This window comes from Protopterus annectens, chromosome 9.part0, assembly GCF_019279795.1.
Source record: "Protopterus annectens isolate FY-2018-M chromosome 9.part0, PAN1.0, whole genome shotgun sequence".
Taxonomy (NCBI): Eukaryota; Metazoa; Chordata; order Ceratodontiformes; family Protopteridae; genus Protopterus; species Protopterus annectens.
In genome coordinates this window covers 1,960,257,226-1,960,274,292 of record NC_056743.1, presented here as the reverse complement: position 1 = coordinate 1,960,274,292, position 17,067 = coordinate 1,960,257,226, and the positions used below count along the sequence as shown (strand labels likewise).

At 44.3% G+C, this 17,067-nt stretch overlaps 1 protein-coding gene across 1 annotated transcript in view; it reads right to left on the bottom strand.

The window, feature by feature from the left end:
- Window positions 1-17,067, bottom strand: part of ATP13A1 (ATPase 13A1) — a 1,617,817-nt gene that overhangs the window by 550,683 nt on the left and 1,050,067 nt on the right. The gene's annotated exons all lie outside the window — the stretch shown is intronic.

The window sequence follows — 17,067 nt, the reverse complement described above, 5'->3', positions numbered from 1 at the left end:
GAGAGATTCTTCTGTAATTTCCCTTTGACAGGTGAAATAGCAGTGGAAACCAATGCTGCCTCAGACAAAATGGCACCAGAAAGAGGAGCGTGGGTGCTTCCTTTTGTGCCTTGAGAAGGGTTTTTGGAAGAAGAGGCAGAGGAGAAAAAGCACTGAGGAACTTCCTTGTCCACTGGAAGAAAAAGGCATCTGTACTCCAGGGTGTGGGAAAAGTGTCCCTGGTGCAGAACTGGGGCAGCTGATGGTTGCCTGATGATGTAAAGAGGTGTATTGGAGGAGTCCCCCCCCACTAAAAGGTGATTGCCTTGAAAACTACTCCATTCTCTTCTTCTCCCCAAAGGAAGCTTCCTCAAAAGAGGAATCTGATGAGGGGGGAGTCCTCTTCATCAGAAGAGATTAACTGAGAGGAATAATCCAGAGAATGGTCAGAATCACAGTCCTGTTTATCAGAAGAGGAGGAAACTAAGGAAGGTTTTTGAGGAGTAGCCTGTGGTTGTTGAGACCCAAAGAAGGGAGGTCTCAAAGACATAACAGCTTTGAACAATCCCTGTGAGAAGTCCATCCACTCCTTTTCCTTTGCTGCTGGGGGAGAAGCCACATGCCTAGTCTTCTGTTTTTCCTTTTTAGGTGTGACATCTGCCTGGATGAGACATGGAAGTTTGGAACGCTATCGGACTTCTTATTAGAGAGCCTGGGAACTCTTCTCTAACTAAAATTTGAGGGATATTATGCAGTCCCTTGGAAATGACAAGACATGGTTCTGTGGACATATCAGCAGTCTGTAAGGCCTCAAGAGTCATACCAGCACCCGATGGGGTCTTGATAGTGGGCAACTGAGAAGTAGCCCAATATATTGTGGGTCTGGAACCTCAGTCGGTATATCAGAGTCAGAAACTCTGGACTGTGGATCTGTTCAAGGCCACTTTAGTTGTTTTCTTTGGTGGCAGAGAGATGTCACAAGATGCAGCATCAGCCATCTTGGATTGGGCCATGTGCTTAAGATGCTGGATCTCCAGAAAGGTCTTGAGAGCTGAAAGCCTTGCCCCAAGAGTTTTGGGAATGAAGAATTGACAGACTGAGCAAGATTTGTGACTGGGTTCCGGGCCTAGGCAAAAAAGATACTTGGTATGCAAGTCCCTGTACAGAGTCTACCTCCGCACTTATGCTACTGCTCCTAGCTGACATACAAGTTTCAACAAAATAGTGTAAGTAGAAAGGAAGGCTCCCCAATGGGGCACTTATATGCAAAAATGATCAAAGCAAAACTCCCAACAAGCAAATGATGAATAGTCTGATGGATGCATGACTAGCAATCAGGCTAGCTACGTGGTAGTCTGAGGATCCAAGCTTATATGTCTGTCTATATACCCAAACACATACGAGCTGAGGTCATGCATAAATTGTATGACCTAGGGAAGGTAAAGCTTTGGAACCCAGCTGAACGTCACTGGTGACAACCCATAATTCAGAAATACTGCAAAAATAACTTAAATCAGGACATCAACTTGTTCGCCTTCCTGAATTTGTGCACTCTAAGTACAACTAGAACTAGTGGCACATATCGAAAGGATGAAAAGCTTTCTCTGCTCTTTTGGGTTACCTCCAGTACAAGTTCTTTCTTCTCCACCTTGGAGGAAGAAAGATGTGAACTACAGCCAGACACACTATGGAGATCGCAATGGTGACCATATGACCCTGTCCCACTGTTATGGAGAATTACAGGCCACAACAGCAACAGAAAGTGCATCCTGAGTTAAGATGGGTGCTGTTAGAGTAGCCAAGGGTACCTCGTGTAAGACAGCATACAGTGTTAATATGGTATTCAAAACACATACAGGAATGACAGTGTTCACAACAATTGTCCAGTAAAGGCACCTACACAGACATAATCAATGTCTTCAGCAGCAACTGATCAACACTGGCCACTGAGGTCAGAAAAACAATCAGACCCACGATTGGCTGAGAGACCCTAACGGCAAAGGGGCTCAAACAATGAGAAGTATGACATTCAAAGCACCGCTCAGGACATTTGTGCCACAATCACTCTCGATTATTTAGCCCTGATGCGGTGGTGGTGCTGCGGTAGCATTGTCACCTCTCAGTAAGACGCTGTCCGGTTCGATTTTCAGCAAGAGCATCTTCTGTGTGGAGACATGCGTGAATGGGCGTACCTTTGTTGAAGGTTGTGCATCAGGGCTGGCAACTCGGCACATAAAAATCTACTGCCAATCATTAGCGGACCGGAGTTCCACTGTGGCGACCCCTAACCAGGAAAAGCCGAAAGACACAACAAAAACAACCAGTGACTGGAAAAAAAAACAAACCCTGATGATGATGGGAACTGCAGTGATATCAGCAACTTCAATGGTGGTGTTTATGGGCAAGACTTTTAAGAAAACAGCTGTAGTCTCTAAATAAGAAGTAATGCTATTGAAGTGCTTACTGATGTCCCTTCCAGTGTTTGCAGTTTCATCAGAATCAGCACTGTGACAGGGGCCAATAATGAGTAAGCAGTAAAACAGAGTAGACTACACATCTGCTCGAGCTATGGGGGGAAAAGGACATTTATTTGTACTTGCAGAACCACTCTCACCATCTTTCTGCAGTCAATGTCAGGGGTAACAGAGCAACTAGAGCCAAAATGGAAGGATCTGGCAGATCTGATGGACAAAGGATTACAGGAAACAAATCTGCAAAATTGCATCTCAGACAAAGACTTTGTATTGTTGTGATGGCCTAGGAGGCTGAACATCCATAACATTAACTGCGAATTTGGACACAACTGAGGAATCAACACAAACATTATCAGCATCTAGTCTTTGCTTCTACTGAGGAACAGGAGTAACTTCTTAGGAAGAGGATATTTTCTCCTCTTCCTCCCTCCTTCTTAGAGATTTCTCCTCAACCTTTTTTCTTTCCTTCTTTCTTTGGTCTGGACTGAAAGGATCCATCTTTGAACCCTTGAGAAGTGGAAACCTCTACTGGTGAGGAGTCAAACCTAGGTCATAAACCTTTCAATATTAATTTATTTGACACAAATGAAAATGTGTAGAGTCTACTTTTTGGCAAAAAGTAGAAACAAATGGAAAGATATGACCTGAAAAACGAGGTAGAATGTAAATGAAAGATGACCAATCCTGAAAGAGTGCAGCAACTACAAATCTGAAGATTTTTTTCTTATAAAGCACAAAGTTGTAGCCAGGAGACACTTCTATACCTGATTTGATGAAGATAAACCAAGATCATGCTGGATCCACAGGACCAAATATTTCTTGACTTTGTGAATTCTAATACCCTGGAGCAGCTGGTTTGCACTGCACCAGGGGAACAGATATCCTTGATCTCATATTCTCAAATAGCACTACACCCCCCATGTGTGATGTCCTCAGTGGTAAGATCAGATCACAAATGGTCTCCCTGGAAATTAAGGTAAAATTAGATCCACCACTGAACCCTTAAAAAACTTTTCTAAGGCAAACTATCTCTTATTAAGAGAAAGCAGAGCTACATTCCAAGCTCCCCCAATACAGAAAACACAGAAGCTTATGCAGAGGAGTACACAAAAGCCCTATATGAGCCACATTAACACCTGCATAGAAATGGCAGTACCAAACCGAAATAAGCCTAGGTCAAACCGCAAAAACAAGCCAAGCTGGTGGACCCCTGGTCTTAACCTGTTGCACAACAAAGGAAAGAAAATCCTGTTGAGAAGTAAGAGTGAATGTGCACAACAGAGCAATAAGTCCCTCATTAGTGTAAACAAGTGAATCAGGGAAAGTACAGTTGTGTACACTTACCATAAATGTAGATGTTCGAGTGTATTCATTGTTGCAGTCATTACATTTGGGTAATTTGCTGGCAGGTTGCCCTCAGTCGGCCTGATTAACAAAGTCTTGGGTCCTGCGTCAGTTGCTGTCCCTTCTTCCATGATGTCAGGTCGTCAGGGGTATAAAACATGCATCCAACGCCATTACATCAGTTTTTCTTGCCCCAGATGTCAGGTGCCACCCGAATGGGGTGCAAATAAAATTAAAAAACACAAAAATATACCTCCAACCAAAAGTAAATACACCAAAAAGGCTTTTAAGCATAGTAAAATAGAGTAGAGGTATAGCCAGAGAAAATTAGGGGGCTGGAGGGAGGGTAACCAGGACTGCAACAGTGAATACACTCGAACATCTACATTTATGGTAAGTGTACACAACTGTACTATGTTCTTCATGTTTCACTGTTGCAGTCATTACATTTGGGTAGACTCCCAAAGCTATGGTTGGGAGGAGGAGTTTATACAGCATTAGGACCAGCTATAAAGCCCTGCAAGACAGCAATAGCAAAGGCAGTTCTGGATTTAGAGAAAATTGGTAAATAATAATGCTTGGTGAAGGTATGTGCAGAACTCCAGGTAGCAGCTTCTAGAATATCCCTGGTAGGAACACCTCTGAGAAAGGCTGCAGAAGTAGATGCAGCCCTGGTGGAGTGAGATATGATCCCCTGGGGGATAGGTTTTCCATGGTGCTTAGAGCAGAAATGAATGCAATGGCTTATCCATTTAGAAATGGTTTGTTTTGAAATAGCTTTCCCCTCTGCCCCTGCAGCAAATGTTACCAGCAATTGTTCAGATTTTCTTTGAGATTTAGTCCTGTTCAAATATAATCTAAGCTGTCTGTGCACATCCAAGGAATGCATAATCCATCCCCCTTTGTTCTGTGGATTGGGAAATAAGGTTGGCAAATGAATAGACTGATTAAGAGCCACACTGGAAACCACCTTGGACATGAAGGATGGATTGGTCCTCATAGATACCCTGTCCGCATGAAAGATGATGAAAGGCTCCACTGCCATAAGGGCCTGTAATTCAGATATCCTTCTAACTAAAGTGATTGCTAAAAGGAAAGCTGTTTTCCAAAAAGAAATTTTAAGTCTGCAGTAGCAGCTGGCTCGAAAGGAGGCAGAGTGAGCTTCTCCAAAACACAGTTAAGGTCCCAGGCAGGGGTAGCAGCTCTCCTGGGTGGTCTCAAGTTCTTTGCCCCTCTGAGATACTGCTTGAGCAGGGGATGAGAGAAGAGGGGCGGTCCTGTGTTATAGTGAGCTGAAATAGCTGAAGCGTGGATTTTAATAGAGGAAAAAGACAGGCCCTTGTGAAGCATCTCAGTTAAGTATTGCAAAATCTGAGGTAAACTGGGCACTGCTGTGCTCATCCCTAAAGATTGGTTCCAGGCACAGAATCTTTTCCATTTGTCAGCATAAGATTTTCTAGTACTAGGCCTTCTCGCCTCCAAGATGACATCCATCACAGGTTTGCTGAGGGATGACAAGGGTGAATTTAAGTGATCAGCCAGGCTGCAAGGCTCAATGTGGAAGCTAAAGGTGCAGAATTTGGTTCTCCTGCTGAGACAGCAAGGAAGGGGTCTGAGGCAGGTGCCATGGAGATATTTGTGACACACTGCGCAGGAGTGGGTACCAGTGTTGGCGTGGCCAGTCTGGAGCAATCAAAATCATTCTTGGTTTGTCCTGTTTGACTTTTAGCAGAACGTTGGAGAGCAGAGGCAGAGGGGGAAAGGCATAGACTGACAGGTTTTTCCAGCTGAAGGACAGAGCATGCACTTTCCAGGCTTCTTTGTGGGGAGTCCTTGTGCAAAACTTGTCCAACTGGTAGTTCTGGGGGGAGGCAAAGTACAGTTGTGTACCTACCATAAATGTAGATGTTCGAGTGTATTCACTGTTGCAGCCATTACTCTTGGGTTATCCTGTTGGAGGCTACCCGCAGTCGGCCTGAATTCCAAAGTCTAGGTCCGGCGTCGGTTGCTGTCGCCTCCTCCCTGACGTCAGTGCGCCAGGGGTATAAAAGATGCAGCAAATGCCATTTTCTTCAGTTTTTTCTTGCCCCAGATGTCAGGTGCCCCCAAAAGGGTAGGCTAAAAATATGTCAATAAAGCATGCATGCACCAAAGTAAATTATTCCTTCATCTACAAGCAAATACACCACATAGGTTGTATAGAATAGAGAAGTACAGATAAGTTCCAGCAAAGACGAGGGGGATGGAGGGTGGGTAACCTGGACTGCAACAGTGAATACACTCGAACATCTACATTTATGGTAGGTACACAACTGTACTATGTTCATCGTGTTTCACTCTTGCAGTCATTACAATTGGGTTGAATCCCAAAGCTAAGGTTGGGAGGTTGGAGCTAAATAGGATTAGGAGCGGCTATGAGGCCCTGCAGAACTGCAGTGGCAAAGCCTGCACTGAACTCCAGGTTGCAGCCTCTAAAATGTCTTTGGTTGGTACTCCTCTGAGGCAGGCTGCTGAAGTGACTGCTGCTCTGGTTGAATGTGGCCTAATGTCCTTAGGAACTGATTTGCCATGTTGTGAATAGCAGAAACGAATGCAGTGGCCTATCCACTTTGAAATAGTCTGCTTTGAGATGGCCTTTCCTTGTGATCCTGCAGCATATGCCACTAGTAATTGCTCAGTCTTTCAGAAAGCTTTGGTTCTGTCCAAGTAGAAGCATAGCTGTCTGTGCATGTCCAAAGAATGCATAAGTCTCTCATCCTTATTCTGTGGGTTTGGATAAAAGGTAGGCAAGTGAATAGTTTGGTTAAGGGCCACACTGGACACTACCTTAGGCATAAATGTCGGGTTTGTCCTCAGAGAAACCCTATCTGGATGGAAAATGATAAAAGGTTCCAGAGCCATGAGTGCCTGTAGCTCTGAGACTCGTCTTGCAGAAGTTATTGCTAGGAGCAGAGCTGTTTTCCAAGATAAAAATTTTATATCAGCTGTAGCGGCTGGCTCAAAAGGAGGCAGGGTGAGTTTTTCCAAGACATAATTGAGGTCCCATGTAGGTATTGGTGATCTCCTTTGAGGCCTTAAGTTTTTGGCTCCTCTGAGGTACTGCCTTAGTAAAGGATGAGAAAAAATAGGTGGCTCTGTACTGTAATGAGCTGAAATGACAGAGGCATGAATTTTAATTGATGAAAAGGATAGGCCTTTGTCCAGCATCTCAGTTAAGTATTGCAAAATCTGAGGAATATTTGGTACAATCGTGTCAATTCCTTGTGCCAGGTTCCAAGCACAGAATCTTCCATTTTTCAGCATAAGATTTTCTGGTACTAGGCCTCCTGGCCTACAAAATAACATCCATCACCGCTTTAGAAAGAGGGGTGTTTACATTATCCGCCAAGCTGCCAGATTTAAGGTCTTGATTTGGCTGTGCAGGATCTGATTGTTTTGTTGGGACAGTAAGTGAGGAATATGAGGTAATGTCCAGGCTGGGCAATGAGACATGTTCCTTAGGATTAGGTACCAGTGCTGGTGGGGCCAGTCTGGGGCAATCAGTATCATTTTTGGCTTCTCTTGTCTAATCCTTTAGGAGTACCTTGTGGAGGAGAGGCAGTGGAGGAAAGGCATATACTGTTACGTTTTTCCAGCTGAAAGATAGAGCATCCACTCTCCATGCTTGCTTGTGATAAGGCCTTGTGCAGAATTCTCTGTAGTTGGCAGTTGTGAGGGGAGGCAAATAGATCTATGTCCGGGCATCCCCATTTCCTTGTTATCATGCTGAAGACTTGCGGATCCAATTTCCACTTGTGGAGATCCATGAGGTTTCTGCCTAGTTTGTCTGCCAGAGTATTTATCTTTCCTGGCAGGAATTGTGCCTGCAGATGTACTTGGTAAGTCAATGCTGTGTCCCACAAAGTCATGGCTAGTCTGCAAAGGGGGCAGGAATGAGTGCCTCCCTGCTTGTTTACGTACCACATGACTGTAGTATTGTCCGTCTTTATCAGTAGTTGTCCCGGATGAAGTTGATCCTTGAAGGCTGTCAGGGCATTCTGAACAACTAGCATCTCTTTTTGATTGATATGTAGATGCATTTGGCTTGCGGACCATGTGCCCTGAATACATCTTCCTGCCATGTGTGCCCCCCAGGCATAATCTGATGCATCTGTTGTTAATGTCTGCCTGGCTGTGGGTAAAGTGACTGGCTGCCTCTTGTTGTGGTGACAGGCCTTTGCCCACCATCGAAACTCCTGTTGCAGGCAGGGAATGAGGGTAATTATTGTTTCCAGGCTGTGGCAATGCTGAGTCCAAACACTTTTTAGATACCATTGAAGTTTCCTCATATGCAGTCTTGCATATGGAATTAGCAGAATGCAGGATGCCATGAAGCCCAAAGCCTGCAGAATTTTTCTTGCAGATAACTGGGCCTTTGTTGCCAACAGTTTGAAATAAGTAGTCAGTTGCCTTTGTTTGTCTGGCGTGAGATAAGCCATATGGGCAGTTGTATTTAAGTTTGCACCCAGGAATATTACCTCTTGAGAGGTTACTAGTTTTGATTTCTTTTCGTTTACTGTGTAGCCTAGGCATGTTAGTAATCTTTTTAAAAACGCCAGATGCTGTAATAGTATGTCCTTGTTCTCTGCTTGAATGAAGCAGTCGTCCAAGTAAGGATATATTTGTGTTCCTCTTTGTCTGCAGAATGCAATTACTGGAGCCAGGCATTTTGTGAAGACCCTGGGCGCAGTAGATAAGCCAAAGGGCAGTGCAGAGAATTGGTAGTGCATTGAGCCAGCTAGGAATCTGAGGTATCTTCTGCATGATTGCCTGATTGGGACATGCAGGTATGCCTCTTTTAGGTCTAAAGTCACAAACCAAGCCTTCTTGCCCAGCATAGGCAGAACCTGCTGCAGAGTCAACATTTTGAATTTTGGGATATCCAGACGTGTTTAGAATAGATAGGTCCAGTATTGGTCTCCAGGCTTTGTCCTTTCTGGGCACCATGAACAGTCTTGAGTAAAATCCTTGACCCTGCTCTTGTTCTGGCACTTGCTGAATGGCCCTCATGTCAATGATTGAAACTTGCTTTTGTGCCTCCGCCCATTGATTTTTTGGCAGGTCTGGCAAACCATGTGCCCTTGGCAGGGTATGAAAGTGAAACTTGTAGCCTTCTGACACTATGTTCAAAACCCATTTGTCCCGGGTTACTATGTGCCAATTTTGATACTAGAGAAATACGCATTAACACAACACGCTATATGCTTTATATGATTATTTGATGAAAAAGTGCTAGTTTTCCCCCTAATGGTGCTGCCAGAAGATAAATGCTTGGCGCAGGCAATGGGAAGTCATTGGGACCGTTTCCTGTATGGCTGTGATTTGTCTTCTCCACTTTTGGAGGTAGAAGCACCCCATTGTTTAGACCTGTATGTGCCTTGGGGCTGGGATCTGCCTCTAGGGCGTCTGTATCTGCCTCTGACACTGGAAAGGACCAATTTTTTATAGGCCAGTATCTGCTAAATCTTGGTGGCTGTACCTGTAAGAAATCCTTGACTGTTTGCATAGATTTAGCTTTGTCCTCCTTTTTCTTCAACACCTCCTCTGCTTTAACACCAAACAAGGTATCATGCTGTAATAGTAGAGCATCTAATAATTTTGCTTTAACATGATCAGGCAAATTCTGTTCCTTTAACCAAGCATGCCTCCTGATGACAGAACCCGTAACAGTGGCCCTGCAGGAGGCCTCCAGAGAATAAAAACCACATTGCAAAGTATGCTTTCCAACTTGTTCAGCTGCATGCAATAAATCCTGCGTGTCTTTGTTTCCTGCACATTCAGAATTTGTCACCATTTTCTGTTTAAGCAGTGACATAATATACTGCTGATATTTCAGCATATGAAACTGACAATTTAAAGCCCTTATAGCCAAGGTAGCAGAAGTGTAAATCTTTTTTCCCCATCTGTCCAGGGCCCTAGAATCCCTGTCAGAGGGGGTAGGGTTTTTTGCAGTGGAAGCCTTGACCCCTTTGGGACCCTGAGAGATAGTTTCTGGGTCAGCAGCAGGGTTTTTAAAAAGAAATTTATGTGAATCAGGAACCCTGTAATATCTGTCTGGCTTAACAGGAGGTGGAGGCAAGGAGTCAGGAGTCAGACTGGACTCTGAGAAAACATCATCTACAATGTCTAACACAGGTGGAATAGCAAGGGGCCTGTGCTGAGGCAGTAAAAGGAAGTATCTGAGCCTTTTCTTAGATTCTGAATAATCTTGGCTCTCCCAGTGGAAATGCTCCGTCATGGTATGCAGAGTTTCCCCAAAAGAATAATCCTCAGGAGGAGAGGCTGAAGGGGATAGATTCTTCAGCATCATAGGTTCATACTAGGCTATCTGCCCTAGGGCATTTATAAGCCTAGCCAAAGTGTGTTTGGCTTTTGCCACCCATTTTAATTACACGATGTCGTCTGATAGCCATCCGACTACCGCAATTCACAAGAAACGCAAAGAAAAAGAAAAGGACAAGCATCCGAGGTCCAAAACTGATGACGAGGCTTCTTCTAAATCAGTCGCCCAGAATCCTCATAGGGAGGAAGGGAGTATTCCTGATCAGAAGAGGAATCAGATGAAATGGAAACCTGATCTGAAGATTCATATTCTGTCTCTTGCCTAGGCCTCTTATCAGGAGGGGGATGGGAACCCCTGATCAAAGTAATTAGGTCTTCGGCCATTTTGAGCATCTGTTTTTTAGGCATGGAGGCCTGTCCATGGGTCTGTTCTACTTGTTTGGGTCTGTTCTACTTGTTTCTTTGCCTTTAAAGGTGCTTTAGTCTTTGCCTTTGAAGCTGAAGTCTTTTTTACATATAATTGTGTAGGCCTGAAAACACCCTCAGAAGCCGATGCCTGCTCAGCGGCTCCGCACCCATCTGAGGGAATAGTTTCTGAGGTTCCAATACCTTGAGTTTCCAGCGGCCTAGTCGGTTCCACGTGGGAGTCGGTAGCGGCCTGCGGCTCTAAAGTAGCGGGCGTCAGGGGCTGCGAAAGCGCCTCACTGAGAACCGCCGAACCGGCAACTGGTTTAGAAGAAGCCTCGTCATCAGGTTTGGACCTCGGATGCCTGTCCTTTTCTTTGCGTTTCTTGTGAATTGCGGTAGTCGGATGGCTATCCGACGACACTGTGTAATTAAATCTTCTGCCAAAATAGTGAAATGCAAAATCGTTCTGACGCTTAATAGTGCGTTAGTTAAATCTAGCACAGAACCGACAATTAGCAACGTCGTGGTCAGGGCCTAGGCAAGGAATACAGTAGGAATGAAAGTCCTTATGAAGTATTTGCTTACCACAAGAAATACAATTATTAACTTTTTCTGACATCGGTCTGGAGCAAGAAAAAAGTTTCCCCAATGGGGTACTTAGCTTTTAATGAAGACTTCGGATCTGAAATTCGAACACAAAAATCTCAGGAGTCGGCCGACCGGCACTTGCGAACTGCTTTTGCTTCGGGCACCGCGTGGCAAGAAAGACTAAAGAAAATGGCGTTTGCTGCATCTTTTATACCCCTGGCGCACTGACGTCAGGGAGGAGGTGACAGCAACCAACGCCGGACCTAGACTTTGGAATTCAGGCCGACTGCGGGTAGCCTGCCAACAGGATAACCCAATTGTAATGACTGCAACAGTGAAACACGATGAACATCTATATCTATGTCTGGGCTCCCCCATTTGCTTGTCAACATGTTGAAAATCTATGGTTCCAGTTTCCACTCGTGTGGGTCCATGAGATTTCTGCTTAGTCCGTCTGCCAGTGTATTCAATTTTCCTGGCAGGAATTGAGCTTGTAGGTGCACTTGGTAGCTAAAGGCTGTGTTCCACAATGCCATGGCTAGTCTGCAGAGGGGGTAAGAATGTGTACCCCCCTGCTTGTTTATGTACCACATAACCGTGGTGTTGTCCATCTTTACCATTAGTTGTCCTGGAAGAATGTAGTCTTTGAAGGCTGTCAGCGCATTCTGTACAGCTAACATTTCTTTTTGATTGATATGTAGGTGCATTTGATTTGGGTTCCATTTGCCCCGAATGCACTTCCCTGCCAGGTGAGCCCCCCCCATGCATGGTCTGATGCATTTGCAGTTATGGTTTGGGCAGCAGGGGGTAGTGCGAATGGTAGTCCCTTGTTTTGGTGGCAGGCCTCTGGCCACCATAGGAATTCCAGGCGTAGGCAAGGTATGATAGGAATCATTGTTTCCAGGCTGTGACAATGTTGACTCCATAGACTTTTTAAGTACCACTGTACTTTCCTCATATGCAGTCTTGCATATGGAATTAGAAGAATGCAGGAGGCCATGAACCCCCAGGGTTGCAGTATTTGTCTTGCAGATAGCAGGGTTTTTGTGGCCACTTGTTTAAAGTAAGTTACCAAATGAATTTGCTTCCCTAGCGTGAGGAAAGCCATCTGGCCAGTTGTATTCAAGCTTGCACCCACGAACGTAATCTGTTGAGAGGGTACCCATTGTGATTTTTTTCATTTATGGTGTATCCCAGGCACATTAGAACTCTTCTTACAAACGCCAGATGATTTAGAAGTATGTCCTGTTTTTCTGCCTGAATTAGACAATCATCCGGGTATGGATATATTTGAATATTTCTTTGCCTGCAAAATGCAATAACTGGAGCCAAGCACTTTATGAATACCCTGGGCACAGTAGACAAGCCAAAGGGCAATGCCGAGAACTGATAATGCAAGTAGCCTGCTTTGAAGCATAGGTATCTTCTGCAAGATTCCCTGATTGGGATGTGTAGGTATGCTTCTTTTAAATCTAGAGTTGCCAACCAGGCATCTTTGCCTAGCATAGGAAGTAACTGGTGAAGTCAGCATCTTGAATTTTGGAATGTCCAGAAAGGTGTTTAGAGTAGACAGGTCCACAATTGGACGCCATGATTTGTCTTTTCTGGGTAACAGAAAAAGCCTGGAATAGAAACCTTGTCCCTTTTCCTCTTCTGGTACTGGTTGTATAGCCCACATGTTTAAGAGGGAAAGTACTTGTTTTTGAGCCTCTGCTCACTGATTTAGGGGCAGGTCTGGCCACCCGTTTGGTGTTGGCAATGTGTGGAAATGAAATCTGTATCCCTGGGACACTATATTTAAAACCCATTTGTCCTGGGTTATGAGTTCCCAGTTCTTTGCATGAAGAGCAATCTTTCCCCCCAAAGGGGCAGCTAAAAGGTAAGTGCTTGGTAATTTTAAAAGGAAGTCATTGAGACGGTTTACCATAGGGGGGTGTCTTGATATTTCCAGATTTGGAAGTGGAGGCCCCCCATTGCTTAGTTCTGAGAGTTCCCTGGGACTGAAACCTGGTGCTTTTGGTGTGTCTGGATTTGGCTTGAGAGGATCTGGAAGGAGCTGGAAAAGACCAATTCTTAGTAGGCCAGTGTCTACTAAATCTTGGAGGTTGCACTTGTAAGAAATCTTTAACAGTTTGCATAGATTTAGCTTTATCTTCCATCTTTTTTAGAACTTCTTCAGCCTTATTGCCAAACAGACGGTCCTGATTTAAAGGAGCATCCAACAATTTCACTTTAACATGATCAGGCAAAGATTGCTCCTTAAACCATGCATGCCTTCTAAGCACAGACCCAGTAACAGCAGCACTGCAGGAGGCCTCTAAAGAATCAAAACCACATTGCAAAGTATGTTTTCCAACTTGTTCAGCAGAAAGCAATAAATCCTGTAAATCTTTATTTTCCACACAGTCAGGAATCAACATCATTTTCTGTTTAATCAGTCCAATAACATGCTGTTGATATTTTAACATATGAAATTGGCAGTTTACAGCCCTGATTGCCAAGGTTGCAAAAGTATAAACCTTCTTACCACATCTATCCAGCGCCCTGGAGTCTCTATCAGAAGGGTAGGATTTTTAGCAGTAGAAGCCTTAATGTCCTTGGGCTCCTGAGAAATGGTTTCTGGGTCTGCAACAGGATTTTTGAAAAGGAACTTGTGGGACTCAGGAACCCTGTAGTATCTTTTAGGAACCCTGTAGTATCTTTCAGGTTTACTAGGAGCCGGAGGCAGGGAATCAGGGGCCATACTGGATTCCGAAAACACATCATCAACAATGTCTAGTACAGCAGGTATAGCCAAGGGCCTATGCTGAGATAGAAGAAGGAAATCCCTAAGCCTCTTCTTTGAATCACAGAATTCCCAACTTTCCCAGTGGAAATGCTCCCCTTAAGGTATGTAAAGTTTCCCCAAAAGAAAAATCCTCAGGAGGGGGAAACAGAGGGAATGGAATCCTCTGCATCAGAATCCTCATAAGTAGCTATGGACAAATCCAGGTCATTAGAAGAATCAGAAGAAAGAGAAACCTGATCAGAAGATTCATAATCACGCGCAGCCCTAGGCCTCTTGGGGGAGGGGGGGGGTTGACTACTCCTGATTACAGTAATTAGATCTTCAGCCATTCTGATCATTTGTTTTTTAGGCATACAGGCCAGAACACGTGGCCTGGGCATCGTTTTATTAGACATAGATCAAGATTTAGGCCTTAGTAATGAAGGTGGAGTCGATTTAATATGCAAGTCTGTAGGCCTGAATACACCCCTCAGAAGCCGGTGCCTGCACAGTGGCTTTGGACCAATCCAAGGTAGAGAAATCTGCAGGTACTATAGGTGAAGCCTCTCGCGACATACCGGACTCTGAATGGGTCTCAGTAGAGGCCTGCGAATCAGAAGTAGCAGGTATCAGGGGCTGTGAAAGCGCCTCACTGAGTACTGGCGAACTGGCAACTGGCTTAGGAGAAGCGTTGTCGGCAGTTTTGGACCTCGGCGGCCTGTCTCTGTCTTTATCTTTGCATTTTTTTGGAATCCCAGTAGTCGGATGGCTAACCAATGACATTTCTGGATAATTAAACCGAGAATCGAAAAATTTAGAGGCAAAAAAAGTACCGATGACGGATAGTGCGCTGATTAAATAAAGCACAAAACCAACAGCAAGATACGTCGTGGTCAGGGCCTAGGCAAGGAATACAGTATGAATGAAAATCTTTGTGAGGTATTTGCTTTCCACAAGTAATGCAATTATTAACTTTTACTGACATCGGTAAGGAGCAAGGAAAAGTTTCCCCAACGGGGTACTTAGCTTTAAGTTGAAGACTTCGGTTATGAAACTCGAAAACGAAAATTTCAGGAATCGGCCAACTGGCACTTTTGAAGTGCTTCTGCTTCAGGCACCGCACGGCAAGAAAGACTGATGTAATGGCGTCAGATTCATGTTTTATACCCCTGACGACCTGACGTCATGGAAGAAGGGACAGCAACTGACGCAGGACCCAAGACTTTGTTAATCAGGCCGACTGAGGGCAACCTGCCAGCAGATTACCCAAATATAATGACTGCAACAGTGAAACACGAAGAACATCTAGTCATATCTCTGAAAGTAGACTGAGGTAAACAACAGCCTCCAAAGCTAAGGATAACCATAAGGCATTTTTCAGTTATGTCTGCAATCCTAAGGGCAACAACCAAGCAATGAGCGGAATTAGTTATAGATGGCATTTCTTACACTCAGCCAGAATGCTGGCCAGTAAATTCAGCCCAGACTTCACTTCCCCATCACCCCCAGTTGTCCCCCAAGAAATACCCTCCACCACTCCTCTGCCAATTATCACCAATGAACAGTTAGCCATGGTGCTCTCAAAAGCTAAAAACACTATCAATGCAGCCCGATGATATACCTGGTTGTCTCTTGTATAGCTTACATCAGGACCTATCAGTCCCAATAGGATCTCTATTTAACCACAGCATCTGGACCAGCTTTGTTCTGATATACTAGAGAACAGCTGTGGTCACCCCCCCTCTGCATAAGGGAGGACTGTCAACTGACCCGGGTAATTACAGATCGATATGCTTGACTAGCATACCTCTCAATCTCTTAGAGAAAGAAATCTGAACAAAGCCATAAATAATGTGGGGACAAAAGCCCAAAAATAGGGACACTTTTTTAAATATTGGTCTTAGAAACTTGATAGAATAACAAGTACTGCATTGACCCACATTTCCTGATGGGTATGAAGTCTGAAACTCGAATGCCTGTCATTAGTTTCTGACTTTAACACTCAATGATTTGCCATAAAAACACAATTTTATGAGAAACAGACCACATATACGAGGCAAAAATCTGGACATTCTGCAAAAATCTGTAGAGTTGAGAGGTATGTTGACTAGTCTTGTTTGTAAGGCCATGGAAAGAAAATCATGGACCTGATAAATAAAGACAAAGAAAATCTCCAAATACTGTATCTGCCCCAACTCAACTTTGTCAAGGGCAGGTCATGCCAAATAAATCTGGTGGACTTCTTTGAGAAAGTCACTAACACCACGGATGAGGGCAAAACAGTGTATACTGCCTAACTCGACCTGGCCAAGGCATTTCACACAATTCCGACTCGGGTATTATAAAGTAAACTCACAAAACTAGGCATAAATCCCTATGTCACTAGATGGACAGACAAAGTACAGTTGTGTACACTTACCATAAATGTAGATGTTCGAGTGTATTCACTGTTGCAGTCATCACATTTGGGTTATTTGCCTGCAGGTAGCCCTCAGCCGGCCTGAATACCAGAGTCTTGGAATTTCTGCATCGAATGCTGTCGCTCTTCCATGACTGCAGGTCATCAGGGGTATAAAACATGCAGCCGATGCCATTACATCAGTTTTTCTTGCCCCAGATGTCAGGTGCCCCCAAAATAGAAAGCAATTATATGGTGTGGCACACCCCCAGCAAAAAGAAAGTACACATAGTATAAGATATGCCAAACCAAAACGGATAGGTGAAAGCAAAGACAATCAGGGGGCGGGAGGGTAACCAGGACTGCAAAAGTGAATACAATCGAACATCTACATTTATGGTAAGTGCACACAACTGAACTATATTCTTCGTGTTTCACTGTTGTAGTCATCACATTTAGGCTGATTTCCAAAGCTAAGGAAGGGTGGATGTAGATTAGGAAGCATTAGGGCTAGCAATCAGGCCCTATAAGACTGCTGTGGCAAATACAGCTCTGGATTTAGAAAAGATAGGCAAGTGGTAATGCTTGGTGAAAGTGTATACAGAGCTCCAGGTTGCAGCTTCCAGAATGTCCCTCGTAGGGACTCCTCTGAGAAATGCAGTAGAGGTAGATGTAGCCCTACTGGAATGTGTTCTTATCCCCTGTGGGGTAGGTTTTCCATGGTGTTTGTAGCAGAAATTGATGGAGTGTGCTATCCATTTGGAAATGGTTTGCTTTGAAATGGCCTT